Consider the following 25,694-nt stretch of genomic DNA (forward strand, 5'->3'; position numbering starts at 1 on the left):
AACAAAAAAGGGACCAAAAGTGGGAAAGGGAACAGGAAGAAGAAAATAGAGAGAGGTTAGTTTAGGGTAGAATGAAACAAGTCATTAAGCCCATTTAATGCCTCTACTTCAAAAACAAGAAAGCTGAGCAGTTAGGATGCATCAGGAAAAACACAGGAGCTGCTTACTATAAGTCTGAATGTGCCATTTTCCTGCAGTTACGGCGCGAGAGTCATCCAAAAATAATAATATGAATTAGATTTATATAACACATTTATAGGACATTAAAAAATCTATGTATGTCAGAGAGGGAAGAGAGATTGACAGTGAAATGGGACACAGTCATGGGAAAAAAGTGAGGAATTGTTGAAATAAGAGCTGTGTGAGAAAACAGAGGGGGATTCCCATTAGAGAGACAAATGAAGGGACGGCTGAGGATGACAGCAACATCTGACAGTTGGCAAGTCAATGATGGACAGAGGGAGGGAGACAGAGAGAAAGAGCCTATATATATTGAGGCTAATATGTGGCTCTGTCTCGCAGAAGAGCGCTAACAACCTCCTCTGGCCTCTCTGGCACATGACTGTTTACTTGTGTCAAGACCCATGTGTATGTGAGTGTGTGTAGAGAAGAAGCTCCCATTATTCAGTTGGTGGATGAAGAGAAAAAAAACAAAAAGCAAAAGCCTGCCGGCTATGTTACTGTAAAGTACCCCTATTATTTTGTCAAACCCCACTAAAACATGACCAGCTCATTGCAGCCTATTACAGAGGACAACATCACAACAGACCTGTGACTGTGACGAGGCTGACCCACAAATGCTTCACAAACATGCAGCTTATTTAAGCTAAGGTTGCTGTTTGAGGATAAGATTTTTTAAAATGCAACAGTGTCGAGACTCAGACAGAGGCAGTATTATCGATTTAAGCCAGAGGTTCCCAAAGTGTGGGGCGCAGAGCCATTGCAGGGGGGGGTGTCACGGTATGAAAAGAAAAAAAAAGTGGGGATACAAATGATATCAGGCTGATCCTGCCACAGTTTGTTCCCCTGGTTCAAATCCCGGACAAACAGTATCCCACAGCTGTTTATGTTTTTAAACCCATTTTGCACAGAGAGGCATTTTTTGAAAAATGTATTGATAGCAATGTTGAATTTTATTACACAGGAAAAGAACAACTACACGTAAAATAATCACACTGTGACGCCTCTGCCTTTGTAAATGGAGGGACCGTAACTGCGTGTGTATGTAAGCGTGTAAAACCTGAGGATAGTCAGATTAACAGTATTTTGTCTCTATCTGCCATTCTGCAATTCATCTCATGTAAACAATAACGTGGCGCACAGCGTGACGTGAAAAAAGGCACATACCTTTGACGTTGCGTGACGAACTCTGTATTCCTCGTCCACACGTAAACGCAAAAAAGGATTTTTAAAAACTCTCCGTTTTCAGTGATTCGAAACGCCGTTTACGTGTGGACGAAAGGCCCAAACACATAGAAACAGCTGCGTTTTCAAAAATACCCGTGTAGGTGTGGACGTAGCGTAAAAAAGTTAGTAGTGTATTTTCTTACTACCTGTAATTTCTTGCAGTTTACTTGTATTTGCTTAATTGTTTACTAAATGTTTGAGGTGTGCGGTGGCGGGGTAGATGGTTTGGGGGGGGCGAACATTTTTCTTGTAAAACAAAGGGGGTCTAGCAGAAAAAGTTTGGGAACCACTGATTTAAGCACATATTTTAAGTCATGCTACCGACTCCACAGGCAACACATCGCCCTCTCAGGATATTTGCATAAAATGATTTCATTGGCTAACAGCTGCACTGGATCATTTGAATAAATGTGATTTGATTGGCTGACGCTCGCACTGGCCCTTGGGAAGTTGAATTTCTCTCGACTTTGACTCCAAGCAGGAAGACTAAAGCGAAACAATGGATCCATAATTCAGTTTGGCACTGTGTGACATCACCCGATTCAGCGTAAATGAGAAGCGAGGGCGCCAAATTCTGAAATGCATCCATGTGAATCTTGCCTAAGTCTATCAAGACTAATACTCCTGGCAGTCAGTGTCATACAGTTCCCCTACAGCACCTTTACTAATGGTAAGTGTCATTGCAGAATTACAAATTAGATTTAAATTTCATTACATGATATTGTGAGCTCAATAATTTGATTATCTACATTTTGCAGGATAATTTAATGCAAATTGACAGAATGTTATGTGTTACGCATGCAGAGGTCTATTCTTCTGTCAAGATGCTTTTTGGCAATAAAGATCTCACATAAATTAGTTTTTGCCTTCGATACAGCACCGTCATTCCCAAATCAGTCTTAGACCCAGACTGAATTTCACCTTTTCATAGATCTACTCTATATTCACATAAATATCTGCACATAAAAACTGGTAGCACATATCAAGTCATTGCATAATTAGATTCATGTTGTATTAATCATGAGTAAAAATTACAAGATTATCTCTGTTTTTTCAAAAGGACAAAGATCTCAAATGTTCAAGTCCTTTTGCGTCATGATGATTTGATGTCATTAAAGAAAAGTCCAAATCTAGTCATGCAGCTTCTCTCAAGCTTGAGCATAGCTTTGGAGTGTTGGCTTTATGCATCTTGTTGAATAGTCAGTATACTACATAATCCCTTCATTGTAGTTTCCTCTATTTTAAGCACTCAAGTGACCTTTTGTAGGCCTGTAAACCAGAACAAAGATGCTGATCTTTTTCTCTTTTTCTTTATTGTTTGTTTTGTCTGTCTGTCAGTGTCAGACCAGTTACTTTTACTGAATATGTATTCCCAATGAAAAAAGTTATTACATTGCTTCCGGGGAGCTCAGCAGCAGACATCCAATCATTCACACCTACATGTTGCATCTTTTGTATTTAATAAGTAGAAATCAAACATCAGACTTGCTGCCATCCCTCCAGTTTAGAAACATTTAATGACCTTTTCAACAGCAGGTGTTTTAGCCTCAGAGGCTCCACACAGTTCTCCAGAAATCTTTAAACATTTTGATACCAGCAAACTACTGACAGCAAACCAGCCACGCACATACATTTCAAAACACAGAGTGCATAATCATCACATGCTACACTGAAAAGTAAAATAATATATGGTTTTACAATCAAGGAATTTTCCTTATTAATTTAAAGATTTTTTCCCATATTTTTTAACCACACGCTGAATAGTAGCGCTTGCCATGTAATAATGTATCCATTTTTTTTTGTTTTGTTTTTTTACATTGTACTCCCTTCACCCATCACAGACTTTCCAGTCTAGCACATCTGGCCACATCTGGCCACTGAACAGCAAGAGCAGTCCTTTATCTAACTGGAGATAGCGAACAAGCTGCCCCTTACGAAGTGTGTATGCTTGGTACCGGAAAATAAAATCCCATCACATTTTCCTTCCCAACACTGGTCTGAGGTTAGATCAGGCTGTTGAGAGTGAAACTAAATATAAGAATAAAAAGAATAAAAATATAAACCTGATGTCTTTGGAGATCTTCCAGCTTTTTTTTTTACAGGCTTAAGAAGTCAACTCGGCCATGTCAAGTCTAAAGTCAAGTCATTTGGCCTAAAGCTCGAGTTGGTACTTTGAACTGAAAATGATTAAATCTGCTTCCACAATTGAAAGAAATGACGACGAAAATAAAAAACCACATCTACACAAACATACACAAAGACACTCATTCAAGCACTGCAGCTTATGTCTTTTTATTAGCAAGAGAGCTGCTTGAGCCTGAGGATGCGGAGATGGACAGAACCAAGAGGGAGAGACTGAAGGAGGAACAGGAGGATTCTGGGAAATGAGAAGTTGCCTGAGTGGAAAAAGGCAAAATAGCAAACTGTTGAACGGCTATAGAATGTTACTTACAGCCGAATGATACTGCTAACAAGTGTAGCCATTTTGTACTTGTGTGAGTCCTTGGAGCCTGCCGGCCAGGATAAACAGTAAGACATTCAGACAACATCATTGAGCTCCGCAGTTCTGATCTTTACTGCAGGGATCCGTTTTTTCAAACACCACACGCTTTCCGTAATCGCGGAGGGCAACGGCGAAAACACGTATTCTATGATCAACCACAAAGTCTCTCGTGTCATTTCTGGCATTTGACATTACAAACCGAATGGAGACAACACACATTAAAATCAATCCACATGCAATGGAGGATGAAACAGAGCAGGTGTGGTAGGTTTACAAGAACAATAAAGGAGAAAAGCATGGGGAGATGATAGGGGTGGGGGGTGTTAAAGTAAAGCAAAGAACAGCTAAAATTGAGGTTGTGATGCATTACCTGTGGCAAATTAGCTAAACATAGAAACTACTACTGAACTGCCTCACACAGACGCACAGTGAGTGCTCTTCAAATATTCCTTATGCATCAGCAGTGCGCTTGCTTCTCTGTAGTCACCTTGACTGCAAATGGAGAGGACAGCAGAGAGAGGTGCTGCGTGTTTATTGTTATCCTGACAAACTAGTGTCTGTAAAGGCTAAAAACGCAGTGACCAGCGAGCCCAGGAGCACTGTGAGTGAGTCAGACTCAGCTGGTCTCCATCAGTGGGAGGTCTGTAGTGTGGGATATCTGATTTGCTGAGAGAAATATATAAATAAATATATATATATATATATATATATATATATATATATATATATATATATATATATATATATATATATATATATATATATGAAGAAAAGAAAAAAGGGAAGTTTGGCCGCAGGCAAGCTCAGGGCACTCTGTCTCAGCCCTCTGAATGTCATTTCACTTGACTACTATAAACATATGCCCTGTATGTGGAATGTACCGTGTGGTGTATGCATTGTGTTAACATTTGTCAACAACACGTGCTTGAATAAAGAGCTGGATGAAGTTTGCTTAAGTCGTAGGAAGCTGCACAGCACCTGCCTGACACAGAGCAGCAGACAGACTGATCCTGATCTTTCTTTGCTGTCAAGCAGAAGCCCGCTCCTATCAAGACTGTAAGTGTGTGGGCTCAGGAGTGTTTGATGGGCTGCATGACCGCTAATGAATGCACACAGCCAAACCTGCTCTGTGGGACATCAAAGGACTCTCCCACGGCATTAGAGATTACCTCGGTGTCTGCGTGGACACTTAAGATACCAATAAATGTGTTTTCCAAAGGACACACGCTGGACGACAAAAGCCATCAAATCCCTTATAAATAGGAAGAAGAGAGCTCTCGGGGCTTTGGGGAAGAGAGGAAGTTAAGTCTGTCCAGAGGGAGCCGAAAAGGAGAATGGAGTATGGAACAACACCTACCAGTACCGAAGAGAACAATCTGCAACAAAAACAGTCTAAAGGAGGTGTAGAGTGTGATGAGAACAATCGAACACGCAACTAGGCCAAACCGAGAGAGGAACAAGTGGAATACTTAAAGGGGAAACAGCTAGCTGGTAAAATTTTTATGTACACTGGGAGTTTGTACCTGGTCTTAATCACCCTCTCTGTCCCACTCCGCAGACACTTGAGTATGCATGAACTGCATCAATGTGTTAATATATAAATATAGATATAGATATATATTTCAACACTATGGGTGGCTGGATTTGTATTTCCAGAATAAAAATGACTGTCATTGTGACTTTCAAATCAAATGTGAATGCATTTTATTTTGAAAGAAAAACACGTCTTTTGAGATTGGGATTAGCCTCACAGCCCCTGAGTGGGTGGCCTCACAGCTGAGCAGGCAGGGACGCGGGCACACAATGTAAATTAACTTGTGCTTATAATTGTGGCTTACAAATCCAGAGCAGGCAGCATTTTGTTAGACGTGGTGTACTGTGGTGAAGTGGGTGGAGGTATTTTAGGCAACCAAGATTTGAAGTGTTGAAAGTTTCATTAATTTCCTAGCTGTGACTGGCAGATGCAGCATTTCTGGGCCTCAGATGGGCATTTGAGTGTTCTGTTTTCATTGTCCGTGTAAAAGACTTGTTGTCTTTTTAATAATAAAAAAGCTTAAAGAAGCACGTACATGAATACTTAAGTTGAGAAGTTACCTACTGTATGACTACCTTTGAGCACACAACTCCAGTGAAGACAAACCCAATACCAGGTTCTGTAGAAAAATGCTAGAAGCAATTAGCAGTTTAAATCAGGTTAACAGCAGGGCTTTTTAGTACTTCCTGTTCTGCTCTGTGGATTTCCTACAACTGTGAGTCACACCTTTGGCTTGTCTCTGTTGTGATAGTATTATTTTTTTAAAGCTCAAGAGCAGAACCAGGGGTGTCAATGTCGTTTAGGTTCATGACCCAAACACAACCAAATTTGATCTCAACCAGACCAGTTTTCAATTCAGTTCAATTCAATTTTATTTATTTAGCACCAAATCACAATAGCTGTCACCTCAAGAGACTTTAGTTGTAAGGTAGAGACGCTACAATAATACAGAGACAATCAAACAACCCCCTCTGAGCAAGTCTTGGCGACAGTGGGAAGGAAAACCTCCCTTTTAACAGGAAGACACCTCTGAAAGAACCAGGCTCATAGAGAGTGAAGAGGTGAGTGACCAGGAAACCTGCAGTGCATTAGTGAATCCTGTATTATACTGTATTATAACTACCACTAACTATAACTATCAGAAATGTGAGGTTGCTGGTCAAACTCCCAAGTTTAACCGCCTTAGGCCCTAGGCACACAGAGACCTGCAAGCGAAATGAAATCTGTGTTTTGTTTTGTACTTTTACTTTGAACGTGAACACTCCCCACACTGAAAAAAATATGTTGTTGGATTTACTTAATTCAATGGTGGACATTTGTTGCACACAGATGTTTTGCTTTGGCAGCAACTTAAACAATTGAGTTAAATTAACACAATTTATTCATGTTCAATAAATCTGTGCAATTTGTGTTGATAAAATGTGACTTAAACATGTTTTGATGAAGTAATTTGAGCTCTTGAAATATTTTAATCCTTCACAATTTTCTCACTTTATCCCAACACCATTCAATAACTTTTACCCAATACTACTTGGTCACTTAAATACTACATGTTATCTTCAAATTACATTTTGCTATTATATTCTAGTATCAAATACACAATTTTCAAATGGAGGCCTTATAACAGATTGTATTGTTCTCTTCCAAGATGGTTGCTGGCATCCACCAGTAACCTTTCAAAACAACATGTCTAATTTCACTGCAGTAGTTAAAGAATTAAACTGACATTACTCCTCTACTGAATCTATATAAATCAACAGTTAAATAATGTCAGTTCTTCCGTGTTCTCTGGAATCAATCGCAGCAAAGAAATTAGACTGTTTCTTTAGAAAAATGTTGGGAAAGAACAAATCAAAACATTCTATTTAAGGCCTCTGACATCAAGATTCAGTTAAACAACAATTATAACTAAACAATTTGAGGTAATGTTAGTTTCCATTAACATTAAATTAGGTTACTGAATTGGCAAACACCTTCCTATTAACACTACCCATTTTACCCCAATAACTAAAGAAATTAGCACTTGCAGGTCAAAACCTTTATTCAAGAGACGCAAAAATAACATTGATACAGTGACTGTCAAAAAATACAGCACTGATCATACTGTGACATCTTGGTTCAAAACAGCACACTTAGAAATATTCAACGTTCTTTACTTCAACTGAATGAAACTGAAAATACCATTTCACACGACCCATATGGGATATTTAGACTGTATAACTGTTCACGCTACATCTCTTCACTAGTAAAAGAAAGAAAAAATACAAAGAGAAATTTAAAAATGCTGCCAAACAGACAAACAGAACTTGTACAGAGCAAAAGGAAAAACAAACAACAACAAAAAACAGCTCGTCCTCATGGCAGTTGCAGAGTATATAAAAATGAACCCTGCGATCCGTTCCTGGAATTGAGCTTCAAAAATGCAGCAGAACAAGTGTGAGATTTAAATGTCCTCTCACCTAGAGCTGGTCACCTCACATGCATAACAGTGAGCTTCGTTGCAGGAGCAGTTTTGTCTTAGTTGTGAGCTTTTCTTGAGAGCTGAGTTGCATCCAACTCCATTACCACCCTTTGAATCACCTCAAAAGTGTAGCAGAGTTGTGATGGGTAACTCATGTTGAAGGAATAAAAAAGGTCCAAACAGCATGGCTACTGCAAAGGTCACGTTATCCAGATCTTGAAGAACAACATCAGAAAAGTCATTGCCTGGCGCATCTCTGGAGACAGATGTTCATTGTGGTTTTCTCAATCTGTGCAGTGGCCTCAGTCAAGTCCTGGTTAAACACAAAACATTTCTTTAAGATTCCTTTTTAAACTCATCTCTTTTGAATCTACCAGTTCTAATGTTAGAGTAATTTAAACCAATGCAAGCAACATAGTAAATAGCTATAGCCAAAGAGTGGCCTGCCATGCTGCCATTCATGGTCTAACAGAGTTTCTAAGAGAGGGTGAAAAACATAATAATTTCAAATGCTTTACATTAGTTTTTGTTAGAAAGACACCGGCCCATCAGAAATCCAGGTTATGTCACTCAGAAGATGTTAGAATTTAGACTTTCAGCCCCACAATTTGGTTAGCTGTTGGTCAGTTGGTCTTTTTTTTTTTTTTTCAAACAAAAGCTAATGTAAATACTGGTGGGATTTTCCTTTGTTCACTAGAATGACAAATTTAAAGTTTTTTCACACTGATGTGACCCCTAATACAGGGGTGGGGGTGGGGCCTCAAGGGCCGGCGGCCGAGTTCACTACCAGGCCTCATGTGAACTTCAAATTATTAAAGAGGACTACTGGTCCTAACCAGTCCAATGAGGATCAAGTGGATTACTAAATGCATTTTTAAATGTTGCAAATCCACAATCTACTCATAAAACACTCACCATGAACTCCTGCACCAAGATGTTGCAATTGTCTTTCACACAGATGCGGAGCACTTTGATGAGGGACTTCAAGCATTAATGTCATCCTTGAGTATTATAACAAAGAAAACAAAGATTTGTGAACTTTTCAGTAGCACAGAAGAAAATGATCCCAGACAAAAACTCTTGACTTTTTAAACCAGTCAACATGCAACACCAGCATCTACAAAGCAATAGCAAAAGTTCCTGTTTGACATCAACTTTATGGATATATAGTTTCCAGAACATTTATTTTTTAAAAAAAGATAAATTTTTCTCAGTGGGCCAGTAAATGCATGACGAAAATTATGGCATCCTTTTAGTGGAATCATTACTCACAGGTAATAGTTGACTGTTTCAATGGATGTAGCATAAAAATCTTTTACTGACCTAATGCAATACATATACACTTTGTAGTTAAAGAATTTTAAAGTTCTTACTGTCATAATGGCAGCTACATCCTTTAGCTTTGTGCCCTGTTCCCCCGATCACTTTGCAAACACTTTCAGCAGACTGTCAGAGAGAAACTCAGCTCCGTCAGAAACCTTGACTGTAAAGGCATGGTTGGGATGCACTGGAATGCTGCATTTTATCTAAAATGACATAAAATTATTTTGAAATAACAGCAGGCACTGTGCTTGGTTAATCAGTAATGTTTTGTTGAATAAAAACTGTGTTTCCAGATCTTATGGGATTAAAAAAAATCCAAAGATGTTTGTTTCTGATTTGCAACCCAACAACCCACAAGTTACAACCTCATTTCAGTTCAAGTGTGCATTAATGCGAGTCCAGTAATCACCTTTCTGGCAATACATACAGGTATAAGTTAAACCTATGGCAGATTTTGGATTTCTCAGTTGTATTAATAGGGTGAGTATGCATGCACCTAATAATTATAAAAAACCTATTATAATTAAGTTACAGAAACGAAAATAGAATATACTTTCTTACCATAACACCTTGAACCCACAATCCATCAGCTGACTCCTGGTGAAATGCAGAATAGAGGTCGTCTCTCAATGTGCAGCAAAAAAAACAAAAACAAAAACAAAAGGACAGCAGGTGAGGGCAGGAGGGGTAGGGATGTAAGCTAGCATAATGCCGCTGATGATATTAGCTAAAGCTGTTCAATGTCCAAAATCTCACTAACACCACGGTGCAGTAAATACACAATGTAACTGAAGAGTCAGTTGGCAAATCTATTCACACAGAAAACCAAATTATGTTATGAGTGCCTCGTAATTAGGTTTAATGTGATATTACGGCTCTTGTGCCAAAGACAAATTCAAATGAAAAAGCGCCAATTCTTTGACAACAGATAAAACAGCAAATAAGCTAACGGCTCTTTTTTAGCATGTTACATGGCGACACTCTAGACGTTTAACTACATTTGGCTGAAATATGGTAAATATTAATTCAAAAAATCAAGACATACCAAAAACGTAGAGTTGGCTGCTCGACTTGACTGAGATGGATGCCTTTTTTAAACCACGATCCAAAGCCCGCGAGATGAAATCACGCGTGGTTTCACGAGATTTAACGTTGCTATCTTATTGACTTACTTCACCTGAACATGATATGAACAATTTAATACACCCTTTCTGCATATCATGTAGTTTTTACACTATATAGTTACATTTAACTTTAAAACATGAGGCAATTGTGTTAAATACATGCAAGATGCTTACATAAATCCAAGAGATGGCCAGTCCCTTTTTTTCAGTGCATTTGTGGTTTCTACCCCAACTACTGCTCCATGAGTAGTTGGCCAGTGTTAGTGTCTTCCATGCAGACTCTGGGCCAATCGTCTAGTGACCACAGAAATGACAAGAAGGTTTTTAATGCAGGACCTTCTCTCTAACCTTTTCCACCTAGTGACAGCCTCAAGAAACCACACAGCAAGCAGTGAGGGAATACTGGAGGTCTCTGAGCAGTTTCTTTCAGTGTGGTATGGGAGTTCATGGTTAATGCTAGCAATAAAAAGGCTGTTTTAAACTGTTTTTTCCTTCTGTTTTGAGTGTGTTTGAACATTTACGTGTAATTATGGGCTGTAAAAATAAGACTGACTTGACTTCAGTTGATTTGATGTGATACATTCTTATCACTACCAAACCAATGCTTCCTGCTACATAATACAGTCAAAGTAAGAAATTATGCCCTCCTTTTCTCCCATTATGTACCTTTTGTTTGGCTGGTTTTAGTGGCAAATGATAATGAAAAATGAAGACACTAAGGCCATAAGATAAACAAAAAGAAGTTTCTGAAACTCCAGCACAGTTATTCAGCTGAAAACCAATATTTATTTCTGTTTCTGTTCCAGGTGCTCCAGCTGATTCTGACTGCAGTGTCACAGTGTTACTTAACGTGTCAAGGAGTGTTTGTTTGGTTGCCGATGTTTTTCTTTTTTGTTCTTTTTTTTGTTTCTTTGTAATGCAATTTTACAATCAGTAGCAGAAACATCCAACTTGACTCCAACATAAAGTACAGTCATAGTTGAAGCAGTAGAGATCATAATTGAACTCCCTTGGTTATGAGGCACAATGCCATTGTTCTTAGTCATTACTCCCAGCATGCATGCTGGGTCGTTTTCCTCTCTGGCAAGGTGTCAAACCCGCTTCCCTGCACTGCCTGACGATGTCTTGCCAGGCGTGCGGCTAATCTTTCCTCCAAACAAATGAAAATGGATTCAGGAGCGACTGCAGATATAAAACACAGTGATTCAGAGCTCACAGTCCTCTTGTCTATCTGCATGCACAGTCCCAGAGGAAAGGAAAAAAAAGAGAGAAAAACTTTTTCAATTTCCTGCTAATAGCAGCACTCCCAGACACACACGTGGTCAGGTCAGCGATCAGCTATTTCATGCTGGGCAAACTGACACACAAACACATTGACACACGCACACTGAGAAGACATTGCCTGAAAGCTGAATGCTGATTTGCTAATGAGCTGTCATGGTGACTGATACTGCCATTTAATTGGCTGGTAAAGGGGGCAATTAGAATTCAGTGCATAGATGCACATCAGGAGAGGAAGACAGTCGGGTTAGGCTGTCTGTACATTATGTGTGAGACTGTTCGCTTCAAAGTGAAGCACACACTGGAACACCGGAGGCATGTCACTCACTCATTATTATTATTATTATTCATTCTGATTATGCTTTTGAACTGCTCCATGATCTGAAGTATGAATCTACCAGTCAGTGTGAATACATGTGGGTTACTTTGCATGCAGGGGGTTTCTTTTTCTTCTTCATCACTTTTTCTAGTTTATTTTTCTTCTATCGCCGCCCTGCACTCTTTCTCATTTCAATCCTAGTTCACATCTTTTTCTTTATGGCCATGGCTCACTCTTTCTCTCTCTCGCTCTCGTGTTTCTCATCACCATCTGCTGGCAACATCACTCAACACTATGCAACATCTGTCCAATTTCTTATTGTCACTTTCCTCCTGTCTCTCCTCAGACGCGGCTCTCTGTCCATTATGTCTGTCTATTTGATTTGCTTGATTAACTTCAATATGGTTTACAAAGTGTAACACTTCCCCTTTCACATAAGGACTGCCCTGATAAACATTAGTAATCTGACTTTACATACACGTTATAAATTGATTTGCATGTCACTGATTGAAATAAGTATTTGATCAAAACATGACTTTGTCCTTGGTGTAGACACTCGTGGAGGAAGGAGGTTCTCATCCAGGATTTTACGATACATTTACCCATCCATTGGCATCTCAATACAGTGAAGTAATCCTGTACCCTTAGCAGAAAAACAGCCCGAAAGCACCATGTTTCCACCTCCAGGCTTGACTGTGGGCGTGGTGTTCATTGCTCCAGACACGACGGGTCGAGTTGATGACAAAGAGCTTGATTTAAGATTTCTCCAGAATTTTCCCTTTAATCGTTTAGACGTGTTCAGTGGCAGATTTAAGACGGGCCTGTACACGGTCTTTCTTAAGCAGGGGCACCTTGTGTGATATCAAGGTGGTATTACTGGTGAATGTTAACAAGCTCCTCCCGTGTAGTTTTGGGCTGATCCGCCACCTTTCTCACATTCAGCCTCAACCCATGAGGCGAGATCTTGCATGGAACTCCAGGCCAAGGGTGACTGATGATTAGTTTATATTTCTTCCATTTCATAATAATCACACAAGCAGTTTCTCACCAAGCTACTTGCTGATGGTCATGTAGCCTATCCTAGAAACTACCATAAAAATTACAGAGTCTTCATTTCATTGTAAGTCGTTATCACTCTGGCCCAATCACTTCCTTTCCCGCCTTCTGCGAGCCAATCAGGTTCCCATATACCCATATAAAGTAAGGTGCTTATGTAAGGGGTACAGGAAAGGACAAGTACAAATTAAGAAGCACAGATTCGCTGGTGTGTGTCATCCCACTGGTTTTCCTTCTGACTGTGACATTCTCTGACATTTATTTTTCTGTAAGAAAATATAAAATTTTGTTTTGGTCTGAGATGTTTAATTTTTTATGTTTAATCCTTGAAATTTTAGCTTTATTCAAATAAGGAACTTCCTTCTCATGTATTCACACAGACTGAAGGTTGGCAGAATCTGGATCTCTGTGTCTGCTGCCCCCCCCCCCCATACAGTAAAAAGTGTTTGTTTTATCTGGGTTGCCAGGTTTGTGTTGATCCGCTATGTTGTGGTTGTTAAGTCTGTATTTAGCGTTTGTGTTTCCTCATTTCTGGTAGCTTTCAGAGCCCCAAAATCGGCTGCCTGGCATCACATGCAGTGGGCTTACTACGTTTAAATTTGAATGACAGTAGTGGTAACCGTCCAGGAATGGATGTATTTTTTTCTTTTTTTCTCTTTGAATGTTTTGTTCAACTGTTTCTTTCTTTCTGTGTATTTGTCTCTTGCTCGTCTTCCATGAAGCCTCTCTGAAAAAACCTTAGACTCAAGCTTCATGAATAATTTCTGTAGACATTTTAGAGTTTTATGTGTGCTGGTGTGTTTGTTTGTTTATTTGTGTGTGCGCGCGTGCATGCAGGCCCAGACGTGCACGCTGCCTTGTATGAGCCAGGGAGGAGCAAGCACGGATCAGTGACCTTCGCACTGTTACATTTTTAAAACAGGCCGTGAATAATAGATTAAGTTAGAATAAAACAGTGAAGGATGAAATATGAATTAAAATAATGTGAATTAAAGAGATGGGGGCTGAGGGAGGGAGGAGAGGAGCAGCAGGGAAGGAGAGTGGGTGAGTGTGAGTGTGGGGGGAGGGGACGTGGTGGGTACAGGGAGAAAAGATGTAACGAGTGTTATTTGTAAAGTATAAAAGAGAATAAGCTGCTGCTACACCACGTTCTGGCCAATGTCATTAATTAAAGTCATAGTTAAGCATTTGTGCACTTTTTCTCTTTGCAGAAACAGGAAACTTTAACAAAACTGAATCAGCGATCAGAAAGCCCCAAAGAGCTCTTTAACTGTAGCTTGTGCGGCTCAGAACAACATCAGATGTGACTCATATACAATTTGTGTCTTTAAATGTCATCGTAAATAGCATAAAAAGGTTTGTGACGCATAGTACTACAGGTACAGATAGGAGGAAAAACATTTTCTTTTAAGATAAAATAAGAGAAAGTAGCTTTAACTAAATTAAATCAAAGCTTTATCTTGAAGTAAAGATGAAGCTCGCTAAAAACGCTGAAAACAAAATTGCAAACAAAATGTTTGCAACTCTTAAATCATCTGAAGATGAATCTGACCTCTTTTCTGCGTTAGTGTTTTGATTATTTCTGTTCTGCGGGAAAACCCGAGACTCGTCTCATAACGAATTTGTCCAGATTCACTGATAAACACAGCGGCAAATTTAATGCACTTTTCAGTGTTTATGCATTCAAACACATTCCAAGTGGCTTAACAAAGTGATAGTCGAGGAATAGAAATACCACTTTGTTTCCAGACAGACCACACTTAAAATTGCTTTTATTGATTCGATATTTACTCTGATTAAATGGGTATGTTTGACGTGTGCAGTGTAAATTACTCTAATGATCTAGCCGAGCACCACATTAGTGACTCCTGACTATCACCTATCACATTTGTCTTCATAGTACACCTTTCTGGTATTTTTTTTTTACATTTATTTGGGTGTTTAAAATCGTAAAAGTCAAAGTGAACAGCTAACTAAATGATTTGAGTGATTCTTTATGTGTTACATTAGCTAAGTTGCTTTTAGCCACCTGAAGTATTCAGAGCTTATTTGACTCCCTTCCTTGCTTTATTGAGTTTGTTTATTGTGGAGACGCAGTGCACTCACCAAACACTGCAGGCCTTTTCATGTATATAACATCTGTCTCTCATAATTACGACTCACTATCTAATAAATATGAGACACTATCGCATAATTATGAGATCCTGATCTCGTAATTATGAGAAAGGGGTTGAGGTGGTTATCAGTCATCACTGTTTCGGAAGACGAAGGCATGATGGCGCAACCATTTACTTTCATTTCCCCCTTGATTTGAAAATAGGAGATATTAATGTCACTGAGTAACATATTATTACTATTAATATTAGTGGTGTGGTATTGTATGCCTCGCGTGCAGTACCAGTCACATTTCTACAATCCTGTAAAATGAGGCCTCACATGAAATAAAGCAGTAGCTTCATGCACGTCTTGTTGCAGAGTCCCGTGTAATAGACACTAAGAGTGAAAACATGATAAGCATAACAATTATGTCATCGCTGTGCAACTAGAGTCCTTGTGCTGGCAGAGAGCACACTCGCAGGTGCTCTCTTCATTCATTGCTCAGTTCGGTTAAACCTGTGTAGGGTGCTTAATGGATGCTTCAAAGTCATACATGAGAAATTTAGCCAAGCTATCAAAATTTGTGGACCTATTGTGTGTTATGGTATCATATAGCAACAGCTGTCATTTCCCCATCAGAGTATAGTATAATCACGATATATCATACAAAAAACCAGCTGATCAGTGAAGCCTCTCCTTTTTTTTAAATCTCAGACGCCAAACGTGGATCTTATCAAAAAGTAAGATTCATGCTATGCAACCAGCAGGAGAATACTCCCACAGCGCAAACTTATGTTAACTCAGCAGTAAAGTTTTTGATCATGGTTCAATAGAAACAGAAAGCTGGCTTCAAATAAATGAGCTTAATTTACTCCAAGAGAAGAAAGACTTGGATGAAGCCGGTTTATCAGACTTGTGCGAGTCGATGGACAAAATTCAGCACCACCTCTTGGCCTTCGTGACTCCTGCCTTCTCTTGTGAGTGCAGGTTTGATTTGGCATTTCAGAAGAACATCCTCCTTCACCGCTGCAACTCACCGTGGAGCTCTTCTGCCACTCCATCCCACAGAAAATCTATCAAGACTTCCAACTTTGAAGTCCTCCCGATAGCGAATGATCAAAACAAACGAGTTCTCTGCTCTGCTGCAGATGCTCATTAAATTCAGAGATTGTAAAAATGAGCTCAGAGAGAGAGACAACCTTATGGCTCCTCTTTGCCTCACGCTGCTGCCGAGAAAGGCGGAGTGATGAGGCTCAGAGAGATCCTGATGGACCGTCTGCTGACAAACCTCATCGAAGCAACAACAGATCATCCCGGGTAAAGCAAAAGCTCCCCTCAGATAGTTAACGTCATGTTGAAAGCAAACTTTGCTTTGTTTTGCTGAGTTAGCTTCACACATGCTGTGTGCTGGAAGGCAGGAGAAGCTGCCAACCTAGTCATGCCCTGCTCAGTCAGAAAATCACTCCATCATACACTCCATCAGTGAATCAATTTATGCCACAAAAGCTCAAATGAACGGACACGAACAACACACACGGCCACTTCTGCGGTCCACTACGACAGCAGCCTGGCCGTGTGATGATAAATTGTAGTTACCCAGTGTGTGGTGAGATGTTCTGCTCCTCTGTACCTCTGTGCTAATACCAATGACATCTTTCATAGATCATGTCATTTTCTACTGAGCAGAGAGGGAGAGAGAGAGAGCCATCTAAACACCTGGTCACCTAGGGAGCACTGACCGAGGAAAGAAGGCAGTTTAGGTGACATTGAGGATGAAATGCATTTCACCGCCCATTGTCCTAAATGTGAAACAGCTAGAGAAGCAGATATTCACTGCACGCATTAGATCTCCCCTCTGCAGATTCCCCATGCAAAATGCAGCTGTAAATAACAAATGTACTGATGTAAATTTGTGATGCCATAGTTTACATGCTCGGAATTAAATCGAGCATTGCTTACCCCAGCAGATCAGCTGATCATCTGAGCCATCAGCTCGCATCAGCTGATAGCTCTTGAGATGCCCTTCTGCATATCTGTCGCTTATATAGCAGTCTAAGCTGCTTTAGCACGCCCACAGTGACTGCATATCTGCAAGCTGCTTTGCACCCCAGTTCCTACCTTCATGCTGGTCTGACTTGATCAGTGTCCTAACTCTTATCATCGATGCCTGCTCTGTTCTGCGTCCTGCGGCCTCGCTCTCTGCCTCTAGCTTTGCATTTTCCAGCGTTATGCCACCACATACAAATAATTGCATATGGAAACAACAATCTTCTTTTGACTATGGCGGTCCTGACCAGTGTTGGTCAAGTTACTTGAAAAAAGTAATCAGTAACTAATTACTGATTACTTCCCGAAAAAAGTAATCCTGTTACTTTACTGATTACTTATTTTAAAAAGAAATTAGTTACTTAGTTACTTTTTAAAAACATGATTTACAACCTGAATATGTAATAAAACAATAGATCTTTCAGCCCAATTCTACTTTTCTGCATAATCCATCATATAAAGTGTAATGAAATTAAAAAGTCTCTTTTAAAAACTTGTTTTATCAGTTTTAATCTTTTAACTTTATGCATCAAACAAAAATTAAATTATATGCAACATTCTCTGACTGGAATAAATTTGTTTAACATTTAAACCTATTTTCTGCACATTCCAGCACATAAAATAAAATAGTTTGTATTTATACTCATTCTTTCAAATAGATGCACATAAAACACAGCAGAAAATAAATAAAATCAAAGACTCAGGGGTCCTGTTGCTCTATTTTCACCTGTATAGCAGGAGTGGGGCAGGCGGAGGTGTGCTCTGGTGCAGGTGTGTCGCAGTGGTCAGCGGAAGGATCTGGCGGTTTCTCAGTGAATTTCCCATTACGTGGTAGCTCACTCGGTGCTTGCTCAGATGTTTAGGGGTTTTTTGGCTGTAAAAAGAAGTTTTCTTCCCACGCACAATGGATGCTAATGTTTTTGTCACTTTTTACAGAATCAAACTCAAAGTAAGGTCACTACTTCCACGCTTTAAATGCTGCACGCTCATACTCTGTCCCGCACTCGTTATATTATTCATTGTTGATCTGCACACAGCTGTTGCCACGAACGTCGCACTCGCTTACGTCACTGTCATGAGACACTCACGCAAAAAAAAAAAATCACGGTTTTAGTAACGCAGTAACGCAGCGTGCTTACGGGAAAGTAACAGTACTCTAATTACCTTTTTTGCAATAGTAATCCCTTACTTTACTCGTTACTTGAAAAAAGTAATCAGATTAAGTAACGTGTTACTGCCAATCTCTGGTCCTGACTGAAGGTTAAAGGGTATAGGGTGTGATGAGGTTATGCATTTCCTTAGTATTCATTAACAGTGTTCATGCTGTAAAGTGTACCGTCATGCTTTACATTCTGGAAAGCAGCAGCAAAACAGATGACACAATGTTACAACCATCATGTCAGTAAGGCAAAGACACATCTAATCTTAGAGGAAAACACTGCTGCTGGGCTTCTGAACACAAACATTCATGGTCATTTCTGAACCATGTGGCAGCACTGTGTTTTTTCAGTGAGCACCTAGTAAGTAAAATTCAAGGGGCATGAACACACTAGTATTCATGCCCCTGGCTTGCAGACAGGTACTTGGGTTAGGCTTCCATGTTAGGTGGCTTAGATGATCATCCATGCTTTATCCTCTGCTTATCCAATGTGGTTGTGGTGGCATCAGGCTAAGCAGTGTATTCCAGACATCCCTCACTCTAGAAACATGCACCAGTTCTTCCTCTTGTCTGAAGCCTTCCCAGACAACATGTATAATCTCTCCAGTGGATTCTGAGTCTGTCCCAGGGTTCCTCCCAGTTAGACATGCCCAGAAAACCTCCAAACAGAGAATAAGTTAGGTGTTCACCATTTTATGCGCTGCCTATAACAGTGATGTATCGCTCCTTTCCCTTTAAAAAAAATATCAATATTCCACCACAAGCTGATTCCAACAGACAGGAGATGCAGTAATAAGGGAAATAAGTGTTTAAGGGTTTAAATCAGTAGCAGACAGGAAAACAACGCGTTCTTCTCATCATTTGAACAGAGGCTCAAGTGTTGCTGCAATGCAAGGCGGAGTTATCTGACAGGGCACTGAGCCAGGCAATTAAGTACATGCAGAAAACTGCATTTCCCCTGTTTCCTTTAGGTGTCAGAGATGAAAAACTTGCCACTGTAAATGGACTTCCCAAATGTTTTGTTTGGACTTTAATGAACAAAACAAAAGTAGGAATATGAACCAGGTCCCTGGTGTGCTTTGGCCTTCCTCTGTGATTGCTGTGATTAGTTTAATAAAAACCAAGCAAGCTTTATAAGCAAAGTTAAATGAGCATTTAAAACAAAGATCAAAAAGTTCATCTGAAATGGTTGAAATTACGAGAATACAAATCAAAAGGGATTAAATGTGCATCACAAATCTGTGTAACAACTTTAATTCCCTTGCTTGCTGTTTTGATTTGGCAGATCACGCTTACAGTTGCCCATATTAGACTTACAGATTGTCCAGTATAAATAAAAAGGGTGTTTTGCATAATAACATTATGTTAACACGTTTGGCAACGATGATGTCTACTGTCTACTGAAAACTGGGCTATTTGCAAGTTTAAGTTATGTTAACCTGAATAGCTAAAAGGCAGTAGTTTCCCTGAGACTACAGTAGCCATCATACATTGTGCCTGCAGTTGTGTCTCTTCCTGCCTTTCCTCACTTATTTTCCCAGTCCACCTTCCCTTGCTCTCTGTCATAAGAACACACACATATACACACTTCTGATTTCACGTCTCATCACCCCCGTGACCCACATAGACAAGGAAACTAATTCACACAGGAAAGAAAGAAACAGATAGAAAGAGGGAGAAACTGAAAGGTGACAGGAGGCAGACCAAATGAGAAGGACAGGAGGCTGAGACACTAAATTAGAGAGAGCAGAAAAGACAGCAGTCTGCAGTGAGGATCCTGAAGGCAAGATGAGAGGAGGAATTGGTGGGAATGTAGATTCAGGAGGAAAAAAAGGGCAAAGGGGAGGAGGAATGGAGCTGGATAATGCAGCCGGTAAGTGATAGACCAAGCAGTGGGAGAGGTAGAGTGAGGTCAGATGGAGAGATGGATAGAAGAAGAGGAGTGAAGGGGTGGAAGAGAAATTTGGGTCGGCGAAGTGCAGCTGCATCGGGAGGGAGCCGAAATGAGGAGGGTAAAAAGGGGGAGAGACAGGAGGCAGGAAATCAGTTGAGCAGACAGAATGTAGAGTATGTGTAGAGAGGATAAATGAAGGGGGGGGGGGGGGGGATGGGAGAGAAGTAGAAAGAGAGGAGGATGAGGAGGAGTGAGAAGGGGGGGGGGGGGGGGGTGAAGAGTAACAGTCATCAGTATTCCAGCCTTGTACTCAGTTTCCAGCCAAGACAAATGAGAGCCAACATCAGGGAGGAAGTGGATCAGCTGAAAACACACCAACCTCTCCCTCTGTCACCCGGCTCCCCTTTCTCTATATTTCTCCCTATCTCCCTTTTCTTCTTTGCCAAAAAAGAAAGAACCTTATAGCTGCGGAAGCTCATGCCATGGCAGCTTTCCCTAAGATTGCAGAAATATATATATATATATATATATATATATATATATATATCTGCCACCATAAATAAATAGAGCTGCATGGGTGTGTGTAGTTCGGCCTTATCCTGGGTTATTTCAGCAGCGCGGGCATCCTGATACTGTGAGAGCATTAGTCCCCCTCCCCCACTGGAGACTTATTTGAGGTGTCATCAAGTCAGGGTTTGTTATTGACATTGCTTATTTATGACCTTTAGAGCTTGGCAACGCCAAAGGGGAAAAGATTTACACATTTGTTCAGCGAAGCATGTTAAATGTTGTCAAACATTAAACAAAGCAATTTGCTTAGAGTCTTAAATTATATACTGCAAAATTTGATTCACTGAATATTTTAAAAAAGACTGTATAAAGTATAGAAATGTCCTGTATCAGATAGTTAAAAACTACCAAGCTTGGTTTGCAAGCTACTTCATAAACTGTATGGTGCAATGCACAGACACACATCCAGGTTAATGTTTGCTATGCAAGAACTTCACCTAAGCTGAAGCAAGAACTTCATTGATGGGTGGGACCTCCAGAGGAGGTGTTATTATTTGTCCACAATAATTGCATAAGAAATACTCCAAAAGGCACCAACAGCACAAACATAGTTCAGTGACTCGAGCCAGTGGAGGTGAGGCCTGGCAGACAATCGACATGTTACTTAAGGCAGTTCCACCCTTAACTTTAGGTCATCAAAAATAACCCACTGAAGAGATGCTCTGAGGAGGAAAATTATCCAACTATTCAAACAGTTTTTGTGTTGGTCTTGCTTTAAGTGACTGCTAGAGAAACTGCAATTTTTTTGCACCAGGAATTTACACTTGGATCTGTGCAGTGTACGCTAATACTAATTAGTGCTATGTTACAAAAAGGTAAAAAATGCAAAACTAGACTTTACTCACAAACACCGAAGCACAGATTTCTCTTAGTGGAGTCATGCACACTGCAGATGATTGTATGTATTTAAAATGCTCTAAGAGGCACCAACTCCACAAACACTTGGATTAGCAGAGGTAGAGCCCAGCAGGTAGCTACCAAGTACAACCGTTTGTGTGAGCATCCACCTGTCAGTCAGAACTGCCTCTCAGTTTGATCGCCATGGTCTTAATCTTCATTCAGTGCTTTATTTCCCCCCATCTTGCCTTTCCCTTCACCCTCCAAATGGTCATGGCAGATGGCTCCCCCTCCCTGAGCCTGGTTCGGCTGGAGGTCTCTTCATGTTAAAATGAAGCTCTGCCTACCCACCGTTGCCAAGAGCTTGCTCATAAGGGATTGTCTGACTGTTGGAGCTCTCTCTAATACTGTATAGAGTTAACTTTATAACATAGTGCCTTGAGGTGTTGCAAATTGCAAATTGCTTTGAAATTGCCAGCACAGCTCTGAAAAGGATCCGATGCGATGATTCTGACAGTTTTGGCAAACTGTAGCACACATGATGATGGCACTACTAGAGTGACGACTCCTCCATATCCAAAACAGTTCATTAGAGTTCTGCTGGCATAGTTAACACATTTTCAGTACAAACCTGGCAAACACTATGAGTCCTTTGAAAGAGTTAGAAAATTTGAAGGGAAATGAAAACTGACTTTGAATTCTGTCATTACAGCTTATATGGATGGGGTGAATAGCTGTAACTACAATTAGAGCCGTTACAGTAACATGGCAGCAATAACTGATATAAACCAAAAATTGGAGGAATAGTTTACTACATGCCACATATGTTACAAAGTTTGAGAAATAAACATGCTCGTTCTCTGGCAAAGAGTCCTCCCTTATATTACCTCTGCATAGTCTGGAGTCACATTTAAGTTTCGCTTGACTTGTTATTTGGTTATTATAATGCCCCAAAATGCTAGGGAAAGAAGGCTGTTTGTTTAAAATGCACACTTTTACTACATCCCACCAAGTTTGGGTTTAATCCCATCTGCAGGTGGCAACACTAGTCCATGTTATCCAAAACTATTCACAAGGTAGAGGTGTTTAAATATTACAAATCTTGTAAAGAAAGCTTGCACATATCACCAAATGGCTATTTTCTGGAAGTATGTGCATCATTTATGTTAGCCAGAGCTAACATTCAGCTAGCTTAGAAAGACAATCAGGATAAGACAGGCAGCCTGGCTGAACATACTGAAAACATCCATTTGCCTTTGTATGGGTGATCGTGTGCCAGACATTTCTTGGTTTACCAGAAGCCCTCCGCGTGAACAACACTTTATAGAAAATGTACCCATCATCACCTCAAGATATGATGAGTTGCGCTACATTCAGTGCACAACTATAAGTGCAACAGGATGTGTTTTTGTATGTAAAGCAGGCAGAAAATTACTAAGTTGCTCACTGGTGACGGTTTTCTTTTTCCTTGACACTTTCCAGTAATAATCCCTGTTTACAAGGAAGCACTTTATGTCCCCCAACTCAAACATTTTTCCCCATAGAGAATATTTGACATTTTTGTTCAAATGCTGAAGCCAGCATTGCAGCGGTGCTAAATATACACTTGAACACATGCTGTTTAGAAGCTCTGCTGACTAAAGGCTGTTAGAGGGGAAAAATACAAACTATGATCTTGATGACACCATATATCAACATGAGACAGTCACATGCTCCTGGGCCTTGCCACAGCCTTCAATCAGCTTTGAGTTATCCCTTCAGTGTAATCTCCCCCCTCCCCTTGTGAAAAGCACAAACAGCAGCACACACAGTAATAATTCCACCCACTCTCTCGCTCTCGCTCTCTCTCCTGCCCCCCCACTGGGGTTTCCTGCTCTGATTACTGTTTGTTCGTACAAAAACAAAACCCACTGTGAGAAGGATGTTCAATTCTGACAGAAAATGAGAAGATACAGATTTATCATCACTCTCTCTCTCCCTCTATCTCGCTCACATACACACACACACACACACACACACACATATTCAAAAACACACACATTTACAGTTGTGTATAAATTACTTCAGAGAACATTACATCAACTTATAATCATCCCCATCAGCAGTTCTAGGCTAACTCAGCCTACCTGGATCCTGACTATAATCACTTCTTCTATAACTTATGTTGTAGAGACTTTTTTGGCTTTTTGTCCCTTTAAGGAAGAGACGTCCCCATAATGTGACTCTGTAAAAAGATTAAGGTCCCCACGGTACTAGTATACACACACACACACCCACACACACACACACACACACACACACACACACACACACACACACACACACACACACACACACACACACACACACACACACACAAACAGGCACTGATAAAATCGAATCACACGGTTACTGGAACAACTCTATAAAGAGACACTGCGACTCGTTTAATTAAAATAATTTTGTTTTCATTTGTGTTTAGTCAGGTTTAGACGAAACAGCTAACTGGTCAGTTTCAGAAAAAAATTCTGGTGTAAGTGGGTGGCTGTGTGAATAAATGCGTGAAAAATCTCCGACCTTTTTCAGAAAGGCAATGGTGTCTTTACCGCTGCCCGGGGCGGGACTTGACATCCTGGTAACCAAGACAATAGAGGAGCAGCTTGCTGCCTTCTGCGGTGCCCCTGTGTAATTTTAACACATTATGTGCCACCACCATGAAATGCAGCGCTAAGAGGTCGAGCTTTCCGTGAGACCAAGCTGGTGGAAATTCTTATTGCAATTTCATGTGTTTAGTTGCATCTCTGTGTGTAAGCACAGCTCCCGCAGACCCGACTGCAGACTCATTCCACAAGCTCTCCTTTACAACGAGATGCCCAACTCTCTGTCTATCTCGCTTTCTTCCTGTGCATCGTTCAATTTATAGAGTGACATAATCTTATATTCCAAAAATAACATTTTTAATTAAACAATATGCCTACTGGAAATTGGCATGGATTTGTTCAAATCAGCCTCTAAGCATTTAGTTAAATCTCTATATTTAGGCATTAATTGAAGCATTGCAGCAGTGTGCTACAGCGAACAACAACTCTATGGTTAATATGGCCCACTGTATTGTCCTCATTGTTTTTTTCCTCCTGCAACAAACTGCAAACACATTTACACATGCACATGCTTGGATGGAGCAATAACGGGAATGAGCTAGTGGCAGCCAATTGTTTCTACAGTATCGTGTTTCTACCAGAGAAGATAAGCAATCAAACTGAAATTAAATGAAGGGAGCAAAAAAGGAGACGAAGGATGCATTAGCCAAAAAAATTAAGTTGAATTTAAAGTGCTCTGAAGAGGATAAGCAAGTAGGCCAGTCAAGAGAGGAGGAGAAATAGGAGGAGGAGAGGAGAGAATGGGTGGAGAGGAGAGAAATAGGATGGGGAATTGATAAATAGATCATTGTATGCGAGGAGCTGCTCAGCCTCTTCTCTCCGTCTTTCCCACGTCTCCATCTACTCCCTCCACCCCCCCGGACACCTGATAAAGAGAATTTCTAACTCATCTGTTTATTGTAAGTGAGCCTAAATAAGGCCAGGACACAGAGGAATCACACAAAAACAAAGGATCCACACACACACAGCAAACAGTAGCACAGTACAATGTCTTTTCCTGTTTCACGCCTTGTTTGTCTTGTCTTTTCATCGTCGAGCGTCCCCTATAAATGAGCCTCTGTGTGTGTGTATCTGTGTGTGTTTGTTTACTCAAGGTTTTGACAGGATCGTGGCTAAACTCTTAACAGCTCAACACTAGCTCTTCTGACATACTGTTTCTCTAATGGAGGAAGCAGGCAGGCACACATGTGGATGGGACGGAAAACGTGAGAGAGACACACACACACTCTTCACAAATTTAATACACAAACATAACAGAAACACTGTGCAGCTGTGATAACTTGTGGTACTACTCCTAACATGACAGAGAACCGAGAGATGAGGGGATGCAGCAGGCTGAAAGGTCATTTATAGATTTCCCCTCCCCCACACACTTTGTTTCTCATCTCGGAAAAAAATCATTTAAAACGGACTTTTTCACATTTGCAAGCAACCTTGAGCACTG

General features: G+C 40.3%; 1 long non-coding RNA gene across 2 annotated transcripts; it reads right to left on the reverse strand.

Moving 5' to 3' along the window:
- Window positions 1-7,348: 7,348 nt before the first annotated feature.
- On the reverse strand, window positions 7,349-10,569 carry LOC308395534. Of its 2 annotated transcripts, XR_013971408.1 has the most exons (5): window positions 10,527-10,569; window positions 9,790-10,405; window positions 9,279-9,431; window positions 8,821-8,906; window positions 7,349-8,218 (listed from the first exon to the last, which is right to left on the reverse strand). It is a non-coding gene; the product is annotated as an uncharacterized lncRNA (long non-coding RNA). The 2 variants fall into 2 exon arrangements; XR_013971409.1 differs by lacking the exon at window positions 10,527-10,569 and having other exon boundaries at window positions 7,358-8,218; window positions 9,790-10,519.
- Between the last annotated feature and the right edge of the window lie 15,125 nt (window positions 10,570-25,694).

The sequence above is a fragment of the Rhamphochromis sp. 'chilingali' genome (assembly GCF_963969265.1).
Source record: "Rhamphochromis sp. 'chilingali' genome assembly, chromosome: 4".
Taxonomy (NCBI): Eukaryota; Metazoa; Chordata; class Actinopteri; order Cichliformes; family Cichlidae; genus Rhamphochromis; species Rhamphochromis sp. 'chilingali'.